This window comes from Columba livia, chromosome 1 (assembly GCF_036013475.1).
Source record: "Columba livia isolate bColLiv1 breed racing homer chromosome 1, bColLiv1.pat.W.v2, whole genome shotgun sequence".
Classification (NCBI taxonomy): Eukaryota; Metazoa; Chordata; class Aves; order Columbiformes; family Columbidae; genus Columba; species Columba livia.
In genome coordinates this window covers 210,983,469-210,992,846 of record NC_088602.1, presented here as the reverse complement: position 1 = coordinate 210,992,846, position 9,378 = coordinate 210,983,469, and the positions used below count along the sequence as shown (strand labels likewise).

The window sequence follows — 9,378 nt, the reverse complement described above, 5'->3', positions numbered from 1 at the left end:
TGGAGAGAGTCCAGCGCAGCCACCAAGATGCTGGAGGGAGTGGAGCATCTCCCGTGTGAGGAAAGGCTGAGGGAGCTGGGGCTCTGGAGCTGGACAAGAGGACACTGAGGGGGGACTCATTCCCAGGGATCAGTATGGAAAGGGGGAGTGTCAGGAGGATGGAGCCAGGCTCTTCTGGTGACAACCAGGGACAGGACAAGGGGCAATGGGTGCAAACTGGAACACAGGAGGTTCCACTTGACTATGAGAAGCAACTTGTTGGGGGTGAGGGTGGCAGAGCCTGGCCCAGGCTGCCCAGGGGGTTGTGGAGTCTCCTTCTGTGCAGACATTCCAACCCGCCTGGACACCTTCCTGTGTAACCTCATCTGGGTGTTCCTGCTCCATGGGGGGATTGCACTGGATGAGCTTTTGAAGTCCCTTCCAATCCCAAACATACTGTGATACTGTGATATTCCACGCCCATTCTAAAACAAGCTATTGTTTAAGCAATTATAAGTAACATTTGCGTGATTCTCAGTTACTTCTCAGTTGCCTGTTTTAATAGAATATATCATAAATCTAAGTCAATTTTACGAACACGGTTTGATCACTAAGTACAAAGATGAGAAAATAGATGAACTTTAAGGTTTCTTCCAACCCAAACCATCCCGTGATCCTATTAAATCATGGAATCGTTTGGACAGGGGCTGCTCGGTGTTATGAACTGCAGGGTGTCCTGTGCAGGACAGGAGTTGGACTCGATGGTCGTTGTGGGTTCTTCCAGCTCAGGACATTCTGTGGTTCTAACGTGGTGCTGAGGGGTGGTGGGTTTGGTGCCCATGGATCTAAATAAAAGAATCATTTTGGTTGGGAATGACCCTCAAGATCATGGAGTTCAACCATAACCCAGCCTTGGCAATACCCCATGTCCCTGAGCACCTCGTCTCCATCCTGGTTCTTTATCCTGGTTCTCCATCCTGGTTCTTCATCCTGGTTCTCCATCTTGGTTCTCCATCTGGATCTCTACACCTGGTTCTTCATCCTGGTTCTCCATCCTGGATCTCTACACCTGGTTCTCCATCCTGGTTCTCCATCCTGGATCTCTACACCTGGTTCTTCATCCTGGTTCTTCATCCTGGTTCTCCATCCTGGATCTCTACACCTGGTTCTTCATCCTGGTTCTCCATCCTGGATCTCTACACCTGGTTCTTCATCCTGGTTCTTCATCCTGGTTCTCCATCCTGGATCTCTACAGCTGGTTCTTCATCCTGGTTCTCCATCCTGGTTCTCCATCCTGGATCTCTACACCTGGTTCTTCATCCTGGTTCTTCATCCTGGTTCTCCATCCTGGATCTCTACAGCTGGTTCTTCATCCTGGTTCTTCATCCTGGTTCTCCATCCTGGTTCTCCATCCTTCCTGTCGAAATCACAGAATCACATAATCGTTTTGGTTGGAAAAGCCCCTCAAGGTCATCAAGTCCAACTATAACCCACCCCTGGCACTACCCCATGTCCTGAGAACCTCGTCTCCATCCTGGTTCTTCATCCTGGTTCTCCATCCTGGTTCTTCATCCTGGTTCTCCATCCTTCCTGTCCAAATCATAGAATCACAAAATCACTGAGTTGTTGTGGTTGGAAAAGCCCCTCAAACTCATGGAGTCCAACCATAACCCACCCTGTCCCTGCCCCATGTCCTGAGAACCTCATGTCCGTCTGTCCAGCCCTCCAGGGCTGGTGACTCCAGCACTGCCCTGGGCAGCCTGTTCCAATGCCCCACAGCCCTTTGGGGAAGAAACTGTTCCCAAGTTCCAACCTCAACGTCCCCACCACCCAGTTTGCAGCTCAGGTGGAGAAGGCCGCCTCCCGACAGACCCATTGGGTTCCCTACGTTACACAAGCCGTGGACCTCCCCGCTCGTTTGGGTTTCAACAACAGGGTGTTTCATTAGGAAAACCTCCAATTCTGTGTCAAAACCATCGGCCAGTGAGATTGATTCCACCTGAATTTGCCTCCCTGAATGAGGCAGATGGGGACAGAGTCCTCCAGTCTTCCAGAACTCCAGCTCTATGGTGTTGGTTGTCCTCCATCTCCTTGATGGTTTTGGCTGCTCAACAGCTCCTTGATGATGTTGGTTGTTCTCCAGCCCATCACAGCATTGCTTGTCCCCTATCTCCTTCATGGTCTTGGTTGTTCTCCACTCCTTCATTGTGTTTGTTGTCCTCCATCTCCTTCACGGCGTTGGTTGCTCTCCATCTCCTTCATGACATTGGTTATTTGTCCAGTTCCGTCATGGCGCTGGTTGCTCTGCAGCTCTTTCATGGCATTGGTGGTTCTCCAGCTCCCTCATGGCCTCGGTTGTTCTCCAGCTCCTTCACAGAGTGTCGCTTGTCCTCTAGCTCCTTCACAGCATTGATTCCTATCCAGCTTCTTCACAGTGCTGATTGTTCTCCACCTCCTTCCACTGTGGGTTGTTCTCCAACTCCTTCACAGCACTGGTTGTTCTCCAGCTCCTCCATGGCTTTGGTTGCTCTCCAGCTTCTTCATGGTGTTGGTTGTCCTCCAGCTCCTTCGCAGTGTTGGTTGCTCTCCAGATCCTTTATGGCATTGGTTGTCCTCCACATCCTTCACAGCATTGATTGTTCTCCAATTCCTTCACAGTGTTGGTTGCTCTCCAGATCCTTCATGGCATTGGTTGTCCTACAGCCCATCACAGCATTGATTGTTCTCCAGTTCCTTCATGGCTTTGGTTGTCCTGCAGCCCATCACAGCATTGATTGTTCTCCAGTTCCTTCATGGCATTGGTTGTTCTCCAGCTCCTTCATTATACTGGTTGTTCTCCAGCTCCTTCACAGTATTGGTTGTTCCACAACTCCTTCATGGAGTTAGTTGTCCTCCAGCTCCTTCACGGTGTCGCTTGTTCTCCAGCTTCTTTGCGGTGTTGGTTGCTCTCCAGCTCCTTCATGGCATTGGTTGTCCTCCAGACCATCGCAGTGTTGGTGGTTCTCCAACTCCTACACAGCGTTGGTTGCTCCTCCATCTTCTTGTCATTGATTTTCCTTCATCTCCTTCATGGCATTAGTTGCTCTGCAGCGCCTTCAAGTTGTTGGTTGTTCTCCAGCTCCTTCTTGGTGTTGGTGGTCCTCGAACTCCTTCACGGTGCTGATTGCTCTCCAGCTTCTTCACAGTGTTGGTTGTCCTCCATCTCCTTCGTGGCGTTGGTTGTTCTCCAGCTCCTTCGTGGTTTTGGTGGTTCTCCATCTCCTTCATGGCGTTGGTTGTCCTCCAGCTCCTTCACGGCATTGGTTGTCCTCCAAACCATCAAAGCATTGGTGGTTCTCCATCTCCTTCATGGCATTGGTTGCTCTCTATCTCCTTCTTGGTGTTGATTGTTCTCCAGTTCCTTCGCAGTGTTGATTGTCCTCCAGCTCCTTCACGGTGTTGGTTGCTCTCCAGCTCCTTCACGGTGCTGGTTGTTCTCCAGCTCCTTTGTGATGTTGGTTGCTCTCCAGCTCCTTCTTGGCATTGGTTGTCCTCCAGACCATCACAGTCTTGGTGGTTCTCCATCTCTTTCACAGCATTGGTTGTCCTCCAGCTCCTTTATTGTATTGGTTGCTCTCCAGATCCTTTATGCCATTGGTTGTCCTCCAGCTCCTTCACAGTGTTAGTTGTTCTCCATCTTCTTCTTGGTGTTGGTTGTCCTCCAGCTCCTTCACAATGTTGGTTCTTCTCCACCTCCTTGGCGTTGGTTGTCCTCAACACCATCTTGGCGCTGGTGGTTCTCCAGCTCCTCCACATCACTGGTTCTTCTCCCAGGGCCATTTCTCCAGGGGCTCACAAAGGCTTGAAGCTCAAACCAGCAACAGCATCCGTGACTTGGCAGCAGCCACAACCACGGGCCAGATGATCCAACCGCCAACAGACCAACAAAGTCCCCTCTTCCTCGCCCAAAACCCGAGGTCACTGTTCCCTGGACACGTGACCGAGAGGTAAACAAGGTCAGACCTGAACTGCTGGTTAATAAGTAACACGTTCTCCTAATTCTCCACTTTTTGAAGAGTTTGCACATAAAATTAATGAATACCCAGCGCTTTCACAAACCAGGATGTTTATTCACTGCCGTGCGAAACAGGAACTGCGAAAATCTGATTTTATAGACAATTTTATAGACAATCTCACCCTCCTGGAGGTTTTTAAACTGAGATTGGACATGGCACTTAGTGCCGTGACCTAGTCAATGGACTGGAGTTGGACCAAGGGTTGGACTGGATGATCTCTGAGGGCTTTTCCAACCCAGTCCATTCTGTGACTCTGTGATTGGTGGTTGTGGCCATTCTTAGCTCAGGAAATATCATCTGTTAGCGCTAAGTGGACAAAGCCACTAAAAATCCACAGTTCTGGGAAAAACAAAGCAGTGGAATTGAGGAAAATGAGGATCATGAGAGGGTTTAATTTTACTTTATATAAAATACTTGGGAGCAAGCAGAGTTTATAAAAGACTCTGCTTTACACTCCTCCCGAGTGCGAAGGAAAGACTGAAAACACAAACGCTAAAGTTTAAAAACCACAATAACAACCTCCCCCAAGCCATATATTATTATTAAATATATATATATATATATATATATATATATATATATCTCATTTTGCCAAGTCTATTGGCAACCTTCTGATACGATTCTTGGCATCCTCAAGGGTCTTTCCCAACTGAAATGGTTCTCTATACCACGCACAACCTACATGTGGATCTGCATTAAACGGGGAGGTGGCCTCATGCGTGATTATTTTCCCAACATCAGAGATAAAAAAGGAAAGATGAAGTGTTAATTTTGTACATATATATATACAAGGAACTTTCGTGTTAAGTTTTTTAAGCCTGTGACTTAACGTTTGGGCCGAGCTTTAAAATGTCAGTTGGCCGAAGCGGCTTTTGGAAACACGGAGCCGTGGCGGGGGGGATTATCTCAGCGCACTGTAAATATCTGATGGGAACATCTGCCAGGGAGAGAATCGCTCCTCGGGTCCGACACATCTGACCTAATTTAGGCATTTGCTTTAGGACGGGATGAATCACGGGCTGGAAAGCGCCGGTTTCTTTCCAAGCGTGCGGGGGAGCCGGGGCCGCAGATGTGGGGTGACGCGGGGCCTGAGCGGAGCGGTGACACCGCGGCTGCGTCACCGCGCGGGGGTTGAATAGCAACATGATGCCGCGGCGGGGGGACCCAGTCAAACGGGGGTTTAGGGGCGGGAGAGACATTCCCTGCCGATGGGATCACATCGTGCTACGAGGCGGCGATTTTCAGCGTAAGTCGTTAAAACGCCACGCAGGGTCGTGAGCCCGGATTGATGTGGATTTACGAAAGTCGCTGGCGGCTGACCGGTGTCGGGTCCCTGCACCGCTACGGGTTATTTTTGGAGGGATGCGGTCATGGCGTGCTGGCCCGGGGCACGGCCAGGGGGTTCAGCTGGAGCTGGGGGAAGACCTTCTGATCTCTGAACTGCCTAAAAGGAGCTTGGAGCCAGGGGGGTCGGGCTCTGCTCCCCAGGAACAAGCGCCAGGAGCAGAGGAAACGGCCTCAAGTTGCGCCAGGGGAGGTTGAGGTTGGATGTGGGAACAATTTCTTCCCCAAAGGGCTGTGGGGCATTGGAACAGGCTGCCCAGGGCAGTGCTGGAGTCACCAGCCCTGGAGGGCTGGACAGACGGACATGAGGTTCTCAGGACATGGGGCAGGGACAGGGTGGGTTAACTCTTGGACTCCATGATCTTGAGTGTCTTTTCCAACCACAACAATTCCGTGATTCTGTGATTCTATGATTTGGACAGGAGGGATGGAGAACCAGGATGAAGAACGAGGATGGAGAACCAGGCGTAGAGATCCAGGATGGAGAACCAGGGATGGAGAACCAGGATGGAAAACCAGGATGGTCAGCTAGGGATGAAGAACCAGGATGAAGAACCAAAGATAGAGAACCAGGATGAAGAACCAGGATGGAGAACCAGGATGGAGAACCGGGATGGAGAACCGGGGATGGAGAACTAGAGATGGAGAACCAGGGATGGAGAACTAGGGATGGAGAACCAGGATGGAGAACCAGGATGGAGAACCAGGATGGAGAACCAGGGGTGAAGAACCAGAGATGAAGAACCAAGGGTAGAGAATCAGGATGAAGAACTAAGGGTAGAGAACTAGGATGGAGAACCAGATCACAGAAACCTCTCCCAGGCACAATGTTGGTGGTGACCCCTCTCTGAGGAAGGACCATGAGGGCTTCCTCATGGGCTGAGGTCCCTCAGCAGAACAAGACGTCCTGTGGGTGGAACCGGGGGGCCCTTTGAGATTGGGCCTCGTGCCCAGCGACATGCCCAAGGGTGGAGGACACAGAGCCGTGGGGACAGGAAGCCACAATGTGGGACGTCGGAGGAGCCCGAGGACGAGCAGCAAGAACATGACTCTGGTTTTCATGGGCAACATGACCAGCCCTAACGTGACCATCAGGAGGACAGGTGTGGGAAAGACTGACGGACGCTCTGCCTCAGTTTACCTCTGACTGTGGGAAGATGGTGCCAAGAAGGCCAAACACCAAACCCTTCACCGACATCTCATTCTTGATTTATTTCAACCCTTCTGTGCCTTTTTGCGGCAGAACCTGGTGGGTCCCCCCAGCGCCGTCCTCCTGCACGGGGGGGGACAGACCCCACGACACCCGCCAGACCGAAACCTCGACCGTGGGTTCAACCACACACACGGAGCGCCGGGCGGTGGTTTGTCACCTCTAAATACCCTCGGGAGGCACCGAAAGCCGATCAATCACCCCCCCCCCGCAAAAACTGAGCTTAACGAGCCAAAAACTCAGCGGCCGCAAATTTGGCGGCGGGAGGAGCAGCAGCCCCGGGGCAGAAGGATTTGTGGCTGCGCTCAGGATTTAATTTAGCTCGGCGCGGCGGGTCGGCGGCCGGGGGCGCAGGAATGCCCCCGGCTAATCCCCCCGCCCCGACCACGACTATTTTAGGGCAGCGCTGGCCGCGCGGAGCCCAAGGCGGCCCTTGCGCTCAGCGTCCTGGCATCCCTCCACCTCCCGCTGGCCGCGCTCCCGGCCCCGCACCCACCCCGCTGGATTGAACCCCCCCTCGGCAACACAGCACAAAGAACCGCGCGCCCCCCCCGCTCCCCGGCACCTGCTATGGGGTCCGGAGGGCTGGGAAAGCTTTGGTTCGGGGCCAAGAGGAGCGTCTTGGCGGCTCCTCCGGCCTCCCGTGCCGCGGCGCCGCGGGACGGTGACCTCAGGGCGCAGCGATGCCGGGGGCGCTGCCAACCGCGCCGTCAACCCCGTGAGCGCTCGCTGCCACCGGCCAAGGCGGGACGAGGAGACGTGTCCTTGTCCCCTGCGCCGCGGTGTAACCCAGCGAGGCCCCCATGCCTTAAACACCTTGGCCAAGCAGGGCGAGGTGAAATCAGTTAACCTATCTCCAAGTGTTTCGCAGCAATGATGTGCTACGCACACTTTAAATGTGAAAATAGGTTTTTAATGGTCTGAAACCCCTCACCTGTGCCAGCGGAAGGTATTCAGGAAGTACAGAAAGAAGCTGGATAGGCGAGAAATTAGTACAATAGTTTTCCATAAAACGGGGGAAGGGTAATGGTGAAGTTTTTTGATTATTGGAGTAATTTGGTAAGAATATCAGACCTTATGGGAAGAGCGTAAGACCTCACCTAGAAAGGCTGGTAGCAAGTCTTAAGATCAATTTAATCTCATCTGGAGGTGGGTGTAACTGCGTTTTTTGAAAGCACAAAGGAAATGAAACAAGCATTGAGAAGCTTTTCCCCTTCGCCTTTGTGCTGTTTGAACTTTGCCTGCCTTCAGCACCCTTAGTTCGGATTTGCGCTTCGTTCGCTTGGTTTTTTAAGCAGAAAAAGGAGTTTTGTGCTCTCCCTTTAGGCCACGAAACTTGGGAAGAATCAGGGACTTTCTGCACCGCGGCCAGGACGTGATCGTGTCTAATTAGCGAGACGAACCCCGACCGGCTGTTAACGCTGTTGGAGCTGCACGTTGTGTCCCCCCCCCCCGCCCCGGGCGCTGTGTTTTCCCAGCTCCGCCGCCCGATTTCTGCTGGTTCGGGGAGATTGAGCCAAAAAACAAACCCGGCGACCAAACCGCAACAAAACGAACCCAAATCGACCGAACTAAAAGAAACGACACCAAAAGGAACACAGGGAAGTCCCGTTCCTGCAGCACATTGGTTTAATTAGAGCGGGTTTAAAGCGTTAAAGTGGATCCTGAGTTGAATCAACAAAGCAAGGAATTAATTCCATCCTCTCAGCCGTGCTTGTTTTAATTATTCCCCCGTGGAAATGTTATCGAGGAGCCCCAATGAGGCATCTGGAGCCCCCCGGGGACAAGTGTGTGTCCCCAAAGTGTCCCCTGGGGACTCTGAGACCCCGCGTGTGACCCCGTTGATGTTCCGGCACCAAACCGGGGCACCGGGTCCTGCGTGCGGGAACGAGGAGCGGGGACAAAACCGAAATGGGGTTCCGCATCGTCGCGTCCCTCTGTCACCCGACCCCGGCGAGCGACGGTGACATGCAGCGCGTCCCTTTGTGCCACCGCGCGCAGAACATCCCGTCACCGCTTCGCCGGCGACTCAGCGGCCCCCAAATAGCAACGGCGGGTGGGGGTGACGAGCGGACGCTCACGGGGACCCCTCGCAGCGCCACGTCCTTAAACCGCCGGCTCAGACCGCCCGGATGATCTTACAGGCCGGGAAGCTCCAAACAAGCCCGTTCTCTTGCCCATAAAAAGCAACGGTGCAATCGGCCCGACCGGAGGGATCTCGGCGGCGCTGGGAGGGGGGTGGTACCTGGGGCACAGGCCGGAGCCCCAAAACCCGGCTTTAAGCCCAGCCTTGAGCCCCAAAACCCGGCTTTAGTCCCAGCCCTGAGCACCCACATCTGACATTAGTTCCAGCCCTGAGCCCCAGAACCCAGCTTTAAGCCCAGCCCTGAGCCCCAAAACCTGGCTTTAGCCCCAGCCCTGAGCCCCCACATCTGGCATTAGTTCCAGCCCCGAGCCCCAGAATCCAGCTTTAAGCCCAGCCCTGAGCCCCAAAACCTGGCTTTAGCCCCAGCCCTGAGCCCCCACATCTGACATTAGTTCCAGCCCCGAGCCCCAGAATCGAGCTTTAATCCCAGCCCTGAGCCCCAAAACCTGGCTTTAGTTCCAGCCCTGAGCCCCAAAACCTGGCTTTAGTCCCAGCCCTGAGCCCCAAAAAACAGGTTTAACCCCAGCCCCAAGACCCAAAACCCGGCTTTAGTCCCAGCTCCGGGCCCCAAAACCCATCTTTAATCCCAGCTCCAGGCCCCAAAACCCAGCTTTAATCCCAGCCCTGAGCCCCCAAATCCGACA

At 53.3% G+C, this 9,378-nt stretch overlaps 2 long non-coding RNA genes across 3 annotated transcripts; one reads left to right on the top strand and one right to left on the bottom strand.

Moving 5' to 3' along the window:
* Nucleotides 1–191: 191 nt before the first annotated feature.
* Nucleotides 192–7,853, bottom strand: LOC110360090 (uncharacterized). Of its 2 annotated transcripts, none has more exons than XR_010469741.1 (3): nt 7,154–7,853; nt 1,502–1,569; nt 192–1,396 (listed from the first exon to the last, which is right to left on the bottom strand). It is a non-coding gene; the product is annotated as an uncharacterized LOC110360090 (long non-coding RNA). The 2 variants fall into 2 exon arrangements; XR_010469742.1 differs by lacking the exon at nt 1,502–1,569 and having other exon boundaries at nt 192–824; nt 919–1,396.
* LOC135578258 (uncharacterized) lies at nt 5,175–8,292 on the top strand. The gene is made up of 2 exons (XR_010469743.1): nt 5,175–5,280; nt 5,801–8,292. It is a non-coding gene; the product is annotated as an uncharacterized LOC135578258 (long non-coding RNA).
* The last annotated feature ends 1,086 nt before the right edge of the window (nt 8,293–9,378 follow it).